We start from the raw sequence: 17014 nt of genomic DNA on the forward strand, positions 1-17014 counted from the left end.
GCTCCATCATCCTGGAGCTATACTTTGTAAAGCACTGGTCCTCACTTTCCCCTGTGGCAGAAGAAAAGTGGAGAAACCCACATATGCCTTTCCTCAGTCCAGAATTTATACACATCACTTTAGTGCATCTTGCATAGAGCTCCATTCAACATCCAAAGGCCTGAAAAATGTAGGGAACAAGTGAAATATTTGGTGAACATAACTATCTCTGCTTCAATGGGAAGGACTAAGTGTTGCTGGGAAGAGGCTATAAGCAAGTTATATGTGATGTGGTGCATCTGTTTGATGCAGTAGCTTAAAGAACACCGTCACTAGGCTGATGGCTTTCCTCACTATGGTGGTGTTGGTTTAGTCACTCAGTCATGTCTGACTCTTGTGATCCCATGAACTATAGCCCACCAGGCTCCTCTGTTCATAGGGTTTCCTAGGCAAGGTTACTAGAGTTGGTTGCCATCTCCTTTTCCAGGGGATCTTTTGATCTAGGGATCGAACCCAGGTCACTGTAAATGGCCCCAATTAATCATCATCCAGACATTAGCCAGATGTCACTTCCCATGTAGATCATTTCCTCTGGTGCCTGCTTTGTGGTTTTTGTATTAATATTTTGCTTTTGCACACTAGAGTTGGTGATTCCATGCTTTCTCTGACTCTGACACATGAAGTTGTGTGCCATGATATTGCACAGCAGGTGAAGAGATAGCATCTGTTTTTTCCCCAAAAGTAGCATATTGTGACAGGTGGAATATTTGTCTGGAAAATGTACATAGATTTGGAATTACTTTTCTTGGATTTTTACCTGGCTACTAGCCTTGCAGGTAATAATGAATGGTCAGATGGATCTGGGCAAAAGTATTTGCACTCTGATTATGAATTTGGTTCTTCAAAGTGAAGAATAACACAAAAGTGAAAATGTATCTTTATGAAAAAGTGGTTTTTGCATGAGTGTTGATGCCTCTAAGACCTTTTATTTATAGGCAGGTCACATTTCCCAAACTTTTCTCTTGCTGAAAATCAGAGGTGAGATTCAGGAGGCCATTAATCCAGATAGGACCTTCTTACTCAGCTCATGGGGACAAGGTCTGTGAATAAGGTCAAGTTTAAGTCACTAGCTCAGGTAAAGAGGCACTGAGGAAATATTCTTGGAACAGCCAATAGGATCTCAAAACGAGAATTTATGAGCTTTGACTCATGCACTCCACCAGTAACATGACTGAGACATAATAACGTTCTTAATTTAAACTGCTTATTGAAACAGTTATATCTCAAACCGTAGAGTAATTTTATTGTGGTAGTGGGGACTGGGAGGGTAACCATATGTTCTGATAGCCATCAAAACCAGGTTCATGACGAGTCTCCTAAAAGGGATATGGATTTGGAGGCAAAGCTTTGCCACTGTTGCTGTGCGGTCTCTGCCCTCAAGAAGTTCTTGTTTCTCTGAAGCCAATATGTAAACATGGAAGTGCAATATGTGTGTATGGTCAGTTGCTTGCCATAGGTTACTGAAAATATTATAGTATATGTACGTCCTCGATTCCCACAGGTGAAAAGCCTCCACTACATAGTGAAGTTGTAGGAAAACTGGGGCGTGAGAGGATGGTCATTCAAGGTCTTGAGTGAATCCCAGGAATGGGCCAACAAGTGAGGGTCCTTGGCTTCCGGCAGGAAAGAATTCAAGAATGAGACATAAAAGAGTGAAAGCAAGTTAATAAAGATACATGCTCCACAGAGTGTGGGCCTTCTCAGAGACTAGAGTGGCCCTTGGCTGTGGAGGGACTTAGTTTTTAAGGGCTGGATAGTTTCATAGGCTAACAAATGGGAGGAATATTCTTGGAAAAGGAGTGGGATTTCCATGAATTGGGGCACTGTTGACTTTTATGGTCAGTTTCAGAATTGTCATGGAACCCGTGGGTGTGTCATTTATCATTCTAGGCTGGAGGTCTATTGGCAGTCAAATCTTCCACCATCTTGGACCTAGTTGGTCTGAGCCATTTATGGCATATCCTGTTCTTAGTGGTGGTGCCATTCTTCTAATGGTTGTGCCCTGCCTCCTTCCGGTTTCAGAATTATAAGAGAATCTTCTTTATGACTGACCCTTTAAGGACTCATTGATGAAGTTATGGTGTATACCATTTTCCTGAATTCTGTGTGTGTGTGTGTGTGTGAGAGAGAGAGAGAGAGAGAGAGAGATGTTTGCCTTCAATAATCTGTGGGAAAAGGAAAAGTACAGTTTAAAAGCTCTTATGTAGAAGACATTAAATGTTGAATGGCTGTATTTGCATCTGAATTTGCTGCTTAGGGTGCCCTTAATTGCTGATGTGACTTTGCCTAAATTGTCTAACCTTCCTGAGTCTGAGTCTATTACCTCATTTAAAAATGAAGAAGGAAGTGTTGGGTTTCTACAATAACCACACTTCTTTAGCCTAAAATGAGTGATTTTCAAAACAAGATCAAGGTAAGGAATGCTAGTATAAGACTGGACTCTGAAGGTCTTTCAAAGAATAACTTGCCCTTACTGACTGACCATGAACCTAACTCCATGCATCAACCCCCAACTAAACAGTCACACAGCCATGCATAAAGTTTATTCCCTTTTGCTGTAGGCTGAAATATGTTCCCCCAAAGATATTCACCTAAAATCCCTGGGGAAAAAAAAGTGAAGTGAAAGTGATAGTTGCTCAGTTGTGTTCAACTCTTTGCAACCCAATGAGCTGTTACGTAGCCCATTAGGCTCCTCTGTCCATGGGATTTCCCAGGAAAGAATACTGGAGTGAGTAACCATTCCCTTCTCCAAGGGATCTTCCCCATCCAGTGATTGTACCCATATCACCTGCATTGCAGGCAGATTCTTTACTATCTGAGCCACCAGGGAAGCCTAAAACTCATCAATGATACCTTGTCTTGACAAATGTAATAAAAGTAAAGATCTGGAGCTGAGATCAACATGGGTGTTCTGGGTTGGCCCTGAATTCAATGACAAGAGATTGTGTTCTTGTGAGACCCACACTGAGGAGAACAAAACACAGGGGACAAAACAATGTGGTGATGAAGGTATAGATTGGAGAGCTTTGGCCATAAACCAAGGAAGCCTAGAAATGTGGATGGCCACCAGAAGCTGAAAAAGGCAAGGGAGAACTTCTCCCTACAGCCATGAGAGGGAGGATGGTCCTGCCCTGGCAACTAGATTTCAAACTTCTGGTCTCTGGAACTGCGAAAGAATAAGTTCCTATTGTTAAGTTATCGCATTTGTGGCATTAATAATTTGGCATTATCGACTCAATGGACATGAGTTTGAGCAAACTCCAAGAGATAGTGAAGGACCGGGAAGCCTGGCACATTGCAGACCATGGGGTCACAAAGAGTGGGGCATGGCATAATGATTGAACAACAACAACAAAAAATTGTTACAGCAGCCATGGCAAACTAATGCAAGATCTATATCTCTTTGTTCAATTAATTCCTACCACCATTAATACAAATTTCAATTCTCCATACCCTCAGAGGACCTATTTCAGTAGCATCTTTCTTAAATATTGTGTTTTTTCTCACCTCCTGCATTTAAGATCAATCTCACCTTCCCCTTTCTCCAATGACATTTTATTTGTGTTTGTTAAAATACTTCTACTATTCCACTGTCTATCTTTCTATCCTGCCTCAGTACCCTACCTGAGTATTGGCATAGAGTCAGCATTGTATAAGTATTTCCTGTTCACTATGGGACTGTGACTCATTAATGCTGGATTAGGGCCATGCTTCAAGGAATTATATACAGTGCCAGCGCCTAACCTCCTGAATATTTAGCTGCTATCTTGGAAGTCACATTATGTATTCAGTGTCTTAAGAAATAGGTGACTGGATGACTTGATGGAATACAAGTTATGAGAAAAGAGGGAAGATTTAAAAAATAACTTTAAATACTATAGTTACACTCAGTTCAGTTCATTTCAGTTGCTCAGTCGTGTCCGACTCTTTGTGATCCCATGAATTGCAGCACACCAGGCCTCCCTGTCCATCACCAACTCCCAGAGTTTACTCAAACTCATGTCCATTGCATCGGGGATGCCATCCAGCCATCTCATCCTCTGTCATCCCCTTCTCCTCCTGTCTCCAATCCCTCCCAGCATCAGGGTCTTTTCCAATGAGTCAACTCTTCGCATGAGGTGGCCAAAGTACTGGAGTTTCAGCTTCAGCATCAGTCCTTCCAATGAACACCCAGGACTGATCTCCTTCAGGATGGACTGGTTGGATCTCCTTGCAGTCCAAGGGACTCTCAAGAGTCTTCTCCAACACCACAGTTCAAAAGCATCAATTTTTTGGCACTCAGTCTTCTTCACAGTCCAACTCTCACATCCATACATGACCACTGGAAAAACCATTACCCTGATTAGACAGACCTTTGTTGGCAAAGTAATGTCTCTGCTTTTTAATATGCTATCTAGGTTGGTCATAACTTTCCTTCCAAGGAGTAAGCGTCTTTTAATTTCATGGGTGCAATCACCTTCTGCAGTGATTTTGGAGCCCAGAAAAATAAAGTCTGTCACTGTTTCCCCATCTATTTGCCATGAAGTGATGGGACCAGATACCATGATCTTAGTTTTCTGAATATTGAGCTTTAAGCCAACATTTCACTCTCCTCTTTCTCTTTCAGCAAGAGGCTCTTCAGTTCCTCTTAACTTTCTGCCACAAGGGTGGTGTCATCTGCATATCTGAGGTTATTGATATTTCTCCTGGCAATCTTGATTCCAGCTTGTGCTTCTTCCAGCCCAGCATTTCTCATGATGTACTCTGTATATAAGTTAAATAAGCAGGGTGACAGTATACAGCCTTGACGAACTCCTTTTCCTATTTGGAACCAGTCTGTTGGTCCATGTCCAGTTCTAACTGTTGCTTCCTGACCTGCATATAAGTTTCTCAAGAGGAAGGTCAGGTGGTCTGGTATGCCCATCTCTTTCAGAATTTTCCACAGTTTATTGTGATCTACACAGTCAAAGGCTTTGGCATAGTCAATAAAGCAGAAATAGATGTTTTTCTGGGACTCTCTTGCTTTTTCAATGATCCAGCGGATATTGGCAATTTGATCTCTGGTTCCTCTGCCTTTTCTAAAACCAGCTTGAACGTCTGGAAGTTCATGGTTCACGTAATGCTGAAGCCTGGCTTGGAGAATTTTGAGCATTACTTTACTAGCGTGTGAGATGAGTGCAATTGTGCAGTAGTTTGAGCATTCTTTGGGATTGCCTTTCTTTGGGATTGGAATGAAAACTGACCTTTTCCAGTCCTGTGGCCACTGCTGAGTTTTCCAAATTTGCTGGCATATTGGCACTTTCACAGCCTCATCTTTCAGGATTTGAAATAGCTCAACTGGAATTCCATCACCTCCACTAGCTTTGTTCATAGTGATTCTTTCTAAGGCCCGCTTGACTTCACATTCCAGGATGTCTGGCTCTAGGTGAGTGATCACACCTTCGTGATTATCTGGGTCATAAAAATCTTTTTTTGTATAGAAGATGTTTAGGATAGTAAAAATAATCTGTATGATGATATAATGATGCGAGCATCATCATAGGTTTGTCCAAACTTTTAGCATGGATAGTACTATTGCAGGAAAGGGGATCACTTCCAAGGCCCAAAACGGGGCTCCTGTCTAACACTCAGAAATAAATTGTCTGAGGAGACACATCTGCTGACAAAGCAAGAGATTTTATTGAGAAAGGGCACCCAGGTGGAAAGCAGTTGGATAAGGGAACCCAGGAGAACAGCTCTGTCACATGGCTTGCAGTTTCGGGTTTTATGGTGCTGCGATTAGTTTCCGGGTTGTCTTTAGCCAATCATTGTGACTCAGAGTCCTTCCTAGTGATGCACACCTTTTTCAGTCAAGATGGATGCCAGAGAGGATTCTGGAAGGTGGTCAGACATGTGGTGTCTCTTTTGACCTTTCCTGAACTCTTCCGGTTGATGGAGGCTAATTAGATCCTTGTTCCTTAGCAGGACCTCCTGTCCTAAAACAACTCATGCAAATGGTTACTATGGTGCCTGGCCAGGGTGGGCGGTTTCAGTCAGTGTGCTTCCCCTAACAACTGCCCCCCTGAGAGACTTCATACTCAAGATACTTCTTGGGAATTGGGGCTTCCCCTAACAGTACCAAGTATGTAGTCTAACTTATGGACTTTGTGATAATGATGTGCCCAGGAAGTCCATGGTTATAAGTGTTCCCCTCTGGTGGGTGATGTTGATAATGGGGTAGGCTAAGCATATGTTGTGGAAGGAGGTGTGTTGGAAATATCTGTACCTTCCTCTCAATTAGACTGTGAACCTAAAACTGTGTGAAAAAAAATTCTTAATAATATTAAAAAGTGGGTGGGGGAATGGTAAGCAGTTGTGAAACATGAAGGGATATTTCTTCTGGAGCAGAATTGGAGGCCCCAGAATAACAGGTTTATCTCCTTGCGCCCTTCAGTCAGTTCACACAGACAATTATCTAACATACACTGTATGTGGGATGGTAAATGGGGTGGTCTTAGGTTCAAGAACCTAAATGTTTACATTTTCTAATAGTATGGCAAAAACACAGACAGTTCTCCATTTATTGATGAGGCAATTAAGGCTATAAACAGCTACATAATTTTTGAGAGCAAGTCATTGCCTCTCTGAAACTGGATTTGATCATCTTAATGTATCAACCTGGAGGGGCCGCCCACCCTGAATCCTCTTTTAAAAAGTGCCCCCCATGATTGTGCCATACTCGTAGTAGAACATTCCATCTCCCTGACAACCTCTATAAACCCAGAGAAAGACACTACTGGACCACCCAAATGTTAATTTTTATAATATGGAAATTCCTCATTGTATAATTATACCATAGCCGAGTTCCACATGCCTAGAACTATACCCATGTGTCAAGGTATGTCACTTACTGCATGTTTTTGCTTAAATCTCTTTAAAGTACTCTTTTTAAAATGATGCCTAATTATCTTTTTCCAGGGAAGGAAATGATGTTTATAACTTCAGCTCTAGGAAGTGTCCTTAGGAAAAAAAAAAAGTTCAAAGTGATTTAGAAAGAAGAAAGCTTATTTCTTACCTAAAAAAAAAGGTCTCTCTTGAGAAAAACACTAAAAACTATATTTAATTCCCGAAGGGGTCTTATGAGAAAAACAAGCAAATGAAGGAATGTGTTTAGAAGAGAAACTATGTTTCAAGCTATTGCTCTAGTTCCTGTCTGAAAGCTATAACATATATATATATATATATATATATATATATATAATCATATACATACATATATATACATATAAATACACATATATACATATATATATATATATATAATTTTAAAAGGATAACAGCCATAAAAGAGGAGCATATACGCATAAACAAGGGGCAGAGATAGTCACATAGATTGTCTGAATTTATTCCACAGAGCAGATGTAGTTTAAGATATACCTAAAGTACTGAGCCCAGGTGGAGGCCATCAGAGACCACAGTTAGTGTTCCCAGAAAAAAATCCTCCCTATTCCAGGCCTGAAACAAAGGAATAAAGTTCATGAGATACTACAGGATTCTCCACAATATGCCATCATGGTGGAACTAGAAGTGTGGGTCACTTCCTAAGTGAGTAGTCCTCAGTGCAAAGACCTGGTCCAGGTGCTTTGCAGGGACACAAAGAGTTAGGTGGGATTGTACAAGGGTGGGGTCGAAAGTAAAGGAGAGAGAGTAAGTGGGGAGGGAGAGAAGTCAGTGGAGATGAGAGTGGATTATGTAGGGTAAATTTGGTTCAGGGACAGACCCAGGAAACTTGAGGTTTCAGACTAAAACTCTGGAGGTAGGGGTGAGGTCTCTAAATTACATCTCTAGGAACCTTATTCTGAGTCTCATTCTGGAATCAGGTTGAGGGACAGTATTTGAAAAATCCCCTAAAATAGAGGACATGGAATCAGATGGAATCATTTAGATGGATTCAGCCTCTTGGCAATCATTCAACAGTTTGAAGTCAAAGAATACACAGGCTGGGGGAAACCTAATATTCTTAGAGTACATACTCCTGCCCCACACTTTTAATTTGTGATCTCTTTTAACTTCAAAACAGTCCCCTAGGATATGTTTGTTATCTTGATTTTAAAAAATAAAGACTATTAGACACAGAATGATTAAAAAATTTTATCAGAGTCTCACTGCTAATGAGTAGTAGAGCCAGGAATGCATGCATTTTTCTATCACCAACATGCAAAATGGAGATGCAATATCAGACTTTGTTATTTGTGGAAATTAGGTTTATGGCTAGATTAATGTGTTTAAGGCAACTCTAGCTTCACAACCATCATTCAGTGTCCCTTTGAATATGCCTTGTCAGAAGTGACCCAGAGCTTCAGATCTGTAAGTGGTGGTCTCCTTTCGTAGGTGTCCCAAAGTGCTTGCCTTTCATTCATTTGTTAACAAATACTTACTGAGCTTCTTTTGCAAGCTTAGTAAATATGCAAGTGCTTTAGACACATACATCAGTGAATAAAACTATTAATATCAAAAACGCCTGTTTTCAAGGAGTTTATATTCTATTTGGCAGTAAATGGGAAATAAATACAAAACACAGTAAAGAAGTAAAGTAAACAGCATGTTGAAAGTTAAGAAATGTTATAGGAAAATTTTAAAAATATACGGAAGATCTAGAGTGCTAGGAGTGAGGATAGACATCATGCTTCTAGGGTAGTAGACATGCATGTCATTGAGAGGATGAATCTGAGCAAAGACCTGAAGCAAATGATGGATTTGATGAGCTGAATTTAGAAATAAAAGAACCATTAGAACAAATACTCTAAAGCAAACATGTTTTCTTCAACATGATTCTTTTACTTTTAAGGAGACCAGGAAAACTGGTGTAGGGTGAGTGAGAAGAATAAGAAAAGATGAAGTCAAACTGGACAGGTAAAGGACAGATCATGAAAAATGTTCCAGGTCATTGCCTGAGCTTTGGCTTTTACTCTAAGTTAAAGGGGTAGATGATGCAGAGAAAGATGTGATATGACTGAAGTTTTTAAAAGATTTAGTCTATCAGCTGTGTTGACAATATATGTAGGAAGAAGGTGGTCTAGGGTTGAGGTCCAAAGACTTGTTATTTGGCTCTTGTAATGGAAGATGGAAGAAGTCAGTGGCTCAGATGAGACTGAAATAGTGGATATTCTAGATATTTTATAGATTAGATTATGGATATTTTATAGACATTGATTCAACAAATCTGAGATGAATTTCATAGAGAGTAAGAGAGGATTTACTAGCCAATCTGATCACAGGATTACAGCCTTGTCTAACTCAATGAAACTAAGCCATGCCATGTGGGGCCACCCAAGATGGTTGGGTCATGGCTGAGAGGTCTGACAGAATGTGGTCCACTGGAGAAGGGAATGGCAAACCACTTCAGTATTCTTGCCTTGAGAACCCCATGAACAGTATGAGAAGGCAAAATGATAGGATACTGAAAGAGGAACTCCCCAGGTCAGTAGGTGCCCAATATGCTACTGGAGATCAGTGGAGAATAACTCCAGAAAGAATGAAGGGATGGAGCCAAAGCAAAAACAATACCCAGTTGTGGATGGGACTGGTGATAGAAGCAAGGTCCAATGCTGTAAAGAGCAATATTGCAGAGGAACCTGTAATGTTAGGTCCATGAATCAAGGCAAATTGGAAGCGGTCAAACAGGAGATGGCAAGAGTGAATGTCGACCTTCTAGGAATCAGTGAACTAAAATGGACTGGAATGGGTGAATTTAACTCAGATGACCATTATATCTACTACTGTGGGCAGGCATCCCTTAGAAGAAATGGAGTAGCCATCATAGTCAACAAAAGAGTCTGAAATGTAGTACTTGGATGCAATCTCAAAAATGACAGAATGATCTCTGTTCATTTCCAAGGCAAACCATTCAATATCACCGTAAACCAAGCCTATGCCCCAACCAGTAACGCTGAAGAAGCTGAAGTTGAATGGTTCTATGAAGACCTACAAGACCTTTTAGGACTAACACCCAAAAAAGATGTCCTTTTCATTATATGGGACTGGAATGCAAAAGTAGGAAGTCAAGAAACACCTGAAGTAACAGGCAAATTTGGCCTTGCAGTACGGAATGAAGCATGGCAAAGGCTAATAGAGTTTTGCCAAGAGAACACACTGGTCATAGCAAACACCCTCATCCAATAACACAAGAGAAGACTCTACACATGGACATCACCAGATGGCCAACACTGAAATCAGATTAATTATATTCTTTGCAGCTAAAGATGGAGAAGCTCTATACAGTCAGCAAGAACAAGACTGGGAGCTGACTGTGGCTCAGATCATGAACTCCTTATTGCCAAATTTAGACTTAAACTGAAGAAAGTAGGGATAACCGCTAGACCATTCAGGTATGACTGAAATCAAATCCCTTATGAAGTTAGAAATAGATTTAAGGGACTAGATCTGCTAGACAGAGTGCCTGATGAACTATGGACAGAGGTTCGTGACATTGTATAGGAGACAGGAATCAAGACCATCCCCATGGAAAAGAAATGCAAAAAGGCAAAATGGTTGTCTGAGGAGACCTTACAAACAGCTGTGAAATGAAGAGAAGCGAAAAGCAAAGGAGAAAAGGAAAGGTATTCCCATTTCATGCAGAGTTCCAAGGAATATCCAGGAGAGATAAGAAAGCCTTCCTCAGTGATCAATGCAAAGAAATAGAGGAAAACAACAGAATGGGAAAGAGTAGAGATTCTTCAAGAAAACTAGAGATACCAAGGGAACAGTTCATGCAAAGATGGACACAATAAAGGACAGAAATGGTATGGACCTAACAGAAGCAGAAGATAATCAGAAGAGGTGGCAAGAATACACAGAAGAACTGTAGAAAAAAGATCTTCATGACCCAGATAATCACAATGGTGTGATCACTCACCTAGAGCCAGACATCCTGGAATGTGAAGTCAAGTGGGCCTTAGAAAGCATCACTATGAACAAAGTTGGTGGGTGTAATGGAATTCCAGTTGAGCTATTTCAAATCCTAAAAGATGAGGCTGTGAAAGTGCTGCACTCAATATACCAGCAAATTTGGAAAACTCAGCAGTGGCCACAGGACTGGAAAAGGTCAGTTTTCATTCTAATCCCTAAGAAAGGCAATCCCAAAGAATGCTCAAACTACTGCACAATTGCACTCATCTCACACACTAGTAAAGTAATGCTCAAAATTCCCCAAGCCAGGCTTCAGCAATACGTGCATCGAGAACTTCCAGATGTTCAAACTGGTTTTAGAAAAGGCAGAGGAACCAGAGATCAAATTGCCAATATCCACTGGATCATCGAAAAAGCAAGAGAATTCCAGAAAAACATCTATTTCTGCTTTATTGACTATGCCAAAGCCTTCGACTGTGTGGATCACAATAAACTGTGGAAAATCCTGAAAGAGATGGGCATACCAGACCACCTGACCTTCCTCTTGAGAAACCTGTATGCAGGTCAGGCAGCAACATTTAGAACTGGACATGGATCAACAGACTGGTTCCAAATAGGAAAAGGAGTATGTCAAGGCTGTATATTGTCACCCTGCTTATTTAACTTATATGCAGAGTACATCATGAGAAAAACTGGGCTGGAAGAAGCACAAGCTGGAATCAAGATTACCAGGAGAAATATCAATAACCTCAGATATGCAGATGATACCACCCTTATGGCAGAAAATTAAGAGTAACTAAAAAGCCTCTTGATGAAAGTGAAAGAGGAGAGTGAAAAAGTTGGCTTACAGCTTAACATTCAGAAAGCGAAGATCATGGCATCTGGTCCCATCACCTCATGGGAAATAGATGGGGAAACAGTGGAAACAGTGTTAGACTTTTTTTTTTTTTTTGGGCTCCAAAATCACTGCAGGTGGTGACTGCAGCCATGAAATTAAAAGATGCTTACTCCTTGGAAGGAAAGTTATGACCAACCTAGATAGCATATTAAAAAGCAGAGATATTTTGCCAACAAAGGTCCGTCTGGTCAAGGCTATGGTTTTTCCAGTGGTCATATATGGATGTGAGAGTTGGACTGTGAAGAAAGCTGAGCACTGAAGAATTGATGCTTTTGAACTGTGGTGTTGGAGAAGACTCTTGAGAGTCCCTTGGACTGCAAGGAGATCCAACCAGTCCATCCTGAAGGAGATCAGTCCTGGGTGTTCATTGGAAGGACTGATGCTGAAGCTGAAACTCCAATACTTTGGCCACCTCATGTGAAGAGTTGACTCGTTGGAAAAGACCCTGATGCTGGGAGGGACTGTGGGCAGGAGGAGAAGGGGGCGACAGAGGATGAGATGGCTGGATGGCACCCCCGACGTGATGGGCATGAGTTTGAGTAAACTCTGGGTGTTTGTGATGGACAGGGAGGCCTGGCATGCTGCCATTCATGGGGTTGCAAAGAGTCAGACACGACTGAGTGAACTGAACAGAAGAGAGGCTTTGAGAATAATATCCAAATTTTCTTGCCTGAGCAGATGTAATTATGAAGCTGCCATTAAATAAAAGCAAAAACTTATAGAAACGTGAGAGGAAATACCAGGAGCTGTTTATTTAACAGGTTGAGTTTGAGATACTTATTAGATTTCTGTGTTACTTGTCTAAGGATGCATGACAAATTACCACTATCTTAGCCTCTTAAAATGGCACCCAATTATTAGCTCATATTTCCTTAGGTCAGAAGTCCAGATGGGTCCTTTGCTAAAGGTTTCACAATGCAAAAATCAAGGATCTATACAAACTGGGCTCTTATTTGTTGATTATGGGAGATAATCCATTTCTAGGTTAATTCAGGTTGTTATCAAAACTCAGTTCCTTGTAGTTGTAGAACTGAGGTGCCTATAGGCTTGTTGGTTGTTATGGGAGTGGTCACTCTCCAGTCATTGTTCATGGTCCTTTCATCTTCATCATGGTTATGCTCCATCAGATTCTTCTCTTGCCTCACATCTCTCTGACTTCACCACCTGCATTCTTCTTCTGTTGCCGGCTAGAGAAAGCTCTCTGCTTTTAAAGATCTACTATGATTTGTTTAGTTCCACTCATATAATTTTTCTTTTTGCAACATAAGAACATAATCAGAGAAGTAACATTGAAGTAAGAGAGAATGAAAAGGTGAAAGTCATGGGAATCATCCTGAAATTCTCACTACTGTCATATCCCAGTGTAGAATGTTGAATAAGCAGTTAGATTTATCAGCCTGGAGTGTGAGAACAAGTTATCAGAAAGACTTGAAAGTTGGTGTCTAAAGTTTTGATTTCTATCTTCCCTACATGCTCCTTAAGCAGTTTGGAGCCAATCACCAAATGACACTTAGCCCAGGACAAGAATGGAGCAATTGACACAAGGTCAGAGATTCAATTTACCTAAAAATTACCTGAAAGAAACATTTCAGTGACTTATTTTATCAGGTGGAGCTGTTAAGAATGTCATGCTTACAGGCATACAGACCACTGACTAGACTGTTTGCTTGCTATTATTTAGAAGAAATCTACTTCAACCTTGATGGGAGGCAGTAGCTGTTCCCTAAATTGTTCATTTGTTCAATACTAAATGGTCCGACTCTTCTCACCAACTTTAAATAGGTCTATGCCAAAGAAAAATTACATTCCATATCTTTTATTCCAAGAAACTGGTATCAGATCTAGTGCTAAAATTCAGCATCTACAGATGCAGAAGCCTGGCTGCTCAATGAGTGATATATTGAGCATGTCTTCTGGATGGAATAGTAAGTAGTTAGGAAGAAAGCACTTGGACTTATATCACTCATCATCTGGTGAATTAATTAACCTGAGGCTTGACTAATGGCAAGCTATTTTACTGTTAAGGGTGATTAATCAACAAATTCTCCCACTTAGGAATTAGTGCTTATATATGCACATATGCATATATCTGTGTATTAATACATCAATGTGTGTACATACATTATATTATTAAGCATAATTATTTAAAATATTATTTTCAAGTTGTTTAAAAATAGTTTAAATGATTTAAAGGGAAAGCAAAAAAAAAAAAAAAATGCCTCTTCCTGGAAATTTCAGAGGCTGATGAACAGTCCCCATGGTCATGTTAAATTGACATCCAGCAGAATAGGAAATGGAGCCAGGTGATGGTTTTCTTGTCAGAATCATTAGGCTTAATGCTAGAGGACACAGGAAAAATGAACTGTAAAAAACTGTGAGCCACATTTTTTGTCATATGACACAGTCTCCATCTAAGCAGAGGGAACTAGGTGGGTTGGGACCGAAAGGCGGAGCTTACTGTGAGCAGCTGGCAGGCCATTTTTGCTATGTCTATTTCAACTTGAATTAGGGAGAAGAAGAAATGAAGAATGCCTTGTGCTTTAGGATGAATATTATTGAATCAGATGTTAAGATTGATTTAATAATAATATCAAGAAATCTAAAGGAAAGAGATTAACTTGATGATAATGAATCTGAAATTTGTCTCCATGAAAAGCAGATTATTTGGCTTGATGGTGATTGTGGGATGAGACTCGAGGGGCACAAGCAGCCCTTCCCTAATATTCAAAAAAAAAAAATTCTTCATAAGAAAGAAAATACTTTTTGTCATTATGTTGAAGGGGAGTATTAGAATGAATGGTTGGAAATTAAGAGCATCTAAAACATTTGAAATCAATGCAAGAATGGTCTTTCAAAATATATATATATATATATATTTTACTTGAAGTATTTAAACAAAAACTAAGATACTGCTGGTGAGGATTGTTTTCACATAGACTTGATGTCATTACATATGATATTTCAAACCTCTAAAGTAGTAAGAACCATTGGAAAATACCCTGATGCTGGGAAAGATTGAGGGCAAGAGGAGAATGGGGCAACAGGGATGAGATGATTGGATGATATCACTGAAGCAATGGAGGTGAATTTGATCAAACTCCAGCAAATGGTGAAGGACAGGAGAGCCTGTCCAGGTTGCAGTTCATGGGATTGCAAAGTGTCGGAATGACTTTGCAACTGAAAAACAATTCCAATGTACTTAAGGTTCATTGTGTTAGTACATAAAAGTTACTTCTACATTTTTTTCTGAAGATCTATCATGTATCTATCATAATATCTCATGCTAGAGGCTCATGTCAGAAAAAATAAACTTTTTTTCCCAAAAATTTATTCTCCAATTTTCTCAAAGGGATGGAACCCCAAATTTTAGCTGGTAACATTTTGCAGCTTCCTATATAGCTAGTTTAAACAAAAAATATGGCCAGTTCATGGTATGCCGAAGTGACATGTAGCGATTTTCCTAAATCTTTGTCTGAGATAGTTGTTTCCACCTCTGTTTCTTTAACCCCTTTACCTAGTCCTCCTTCCTGCTGACTTGATATCTACAGATGGAGAGAACTTATTGAATCTGGACTTTTTCTGAAAATGGAGATGATATCCCTGTTGGTGATGGATGTGTTAATTACCTTGCTCACGGTGAATATTTTACAATGTATACATATGTGAAATCATCAAGTTAAAAATATACATTAGGCTCTCTGCTCCTGCCCGTTCGACAGATAACTGTAACTTTCGCTCTGTGCCAGCCGCATCTCTGAGACAAGATGGTGAAGGTCGGAGTGAACGGATTCGGCCGCCTTGGGCGCCTGGTCACCAGGGCTGCTTTTACTTCTGGCAAAGTGGACATCGTCGCCATCAATGACCCCTTCATTGACCTTCACTACATGGTCTACAAGTTCCAGTATGATTCCATCCACAGCAAGTTCCACCGCACAGTCAAGGCGGAGAACGGGAAGCTCGTCATCAATGGAAAGGCCATAACCATCTTCCAGGAGCGAGATCACGCCAACATCAAATGGGGTGATGCTGGTGCTGAGGACGTGGTGGAGTCCACTGGGGTCTTCACTACCATGGAGAAGGCTGGAGCTCACTTGAAGGGTGGTGCCAAGAGGGTCATCATCTCTGTGCCTTCTGCAGATGCCCCCATGTTTGTGATGAGCGTGAACCACGAGAAGCATAACAACACCCTCAAGATTGTCAGCAATGCCTCCTGCACAACCAACTGCTTGGCCCCCCTGGCCAAGGTCATTCATGACCACTTCGGCATCGTGGAGGGACTCATGACCACCGTCCACGCCATCACTGCCACCCAGAAGACCGTGGATGGCCCCTCCGGGAAGCTGTGACGTGATGGCCGAGGGGCTGCCCAGAACATCATCCCTGCTTCTACAGGCGCTGCCAAGGCCGTGGGCAAGCTCATCCCTGAGCTCAACGGGAAGCTCACCGGCATGGCCTTCCGCGTGCCCGCCCCTAACGTGTCCATTGTGGATCTGACCTGCCGCCTGGAGAAACCTGCCAAGTATGATGAGATCAAGAACTTGGTGAAGCAGGCGTCAGAGGGCCCTCTGAAGGGCATTCTAGGCTGCACTGAGGACCAGGTTGTCTCCCGCGACTTCAACAGCGACACTCACTCTTCTACCTTCGATGCTGGAGCTGGTATTGCCCTCAACGACCACTTTGTCAAGCTCATTTCCTGGTACGACAGTGAATTCGGCTACAGCAACAGGGTGGTGGACCTCATGGTCCACATGGCCTCCAAGGAGTAAGGTCCCTGAAGCCCCAGGCCCAGCAGGAGCACGAGAGGAAGAGAGAGTTCCTCAGCTGCTGGGGAGTCCTTGCCCCACCTCGATCCTCCACCACACTGAGAATCTCCCGACCTCCACAGTTTCCATCCCCAAGGCCCTGAGGAAGGGGAGGGGCTTAGGGAGCCCTGCCTTGTCGTGTACCATCAATAAAAGTAACCTATACCCCACCCCCACCCCCAAAAAATACATTATAAATATACAATTTTAATTCTCAACTCTACTTCAATAAAGTTAGATAAAAAAGATACAAGGAGCCTGAATGTCTTAGAACTTTATTGAGCAAAACTCAATTGCCTGTATCCAGACTTTTTCATGAGAGAAAAATAAGCTATCTTTTATACTACTGTTGTTTTTTGTCTGTGGCATTTGAAATTTAATTCTTTACTGATATATAGCTGTATGAAAA

The 17014-nt window shown here is 41.1% G+C and overlaps 1 pseudogene; it reads left to right on the forward strand.

Moving 5' to 3' along the window:
- Positions 1-15567: 15567 nt before the first annotated feature.
- Positions 15568-16765, forward strand: LOC133050217 (glyceraldehyde-3-phosphate dehydrogenase-like; annotated as a pseudogene).
- Positions 16766-17014: the final 249 nt, after the last annotated feature.

This window comes from Dama dama, chromosome 31 (genome assembly GCF_033118175.1).
Source record: "Dama dama isolate Ldn47 chromosome 31, ASM3311817v1, whole genome shotgun sequence".
Taxonomy (NCBI): domain Eukaryota; kingdom Metazoa; phylum Chordata; class Mammalia; order Artiodactyla; family Cervidae; genus Dama; species Dama dama.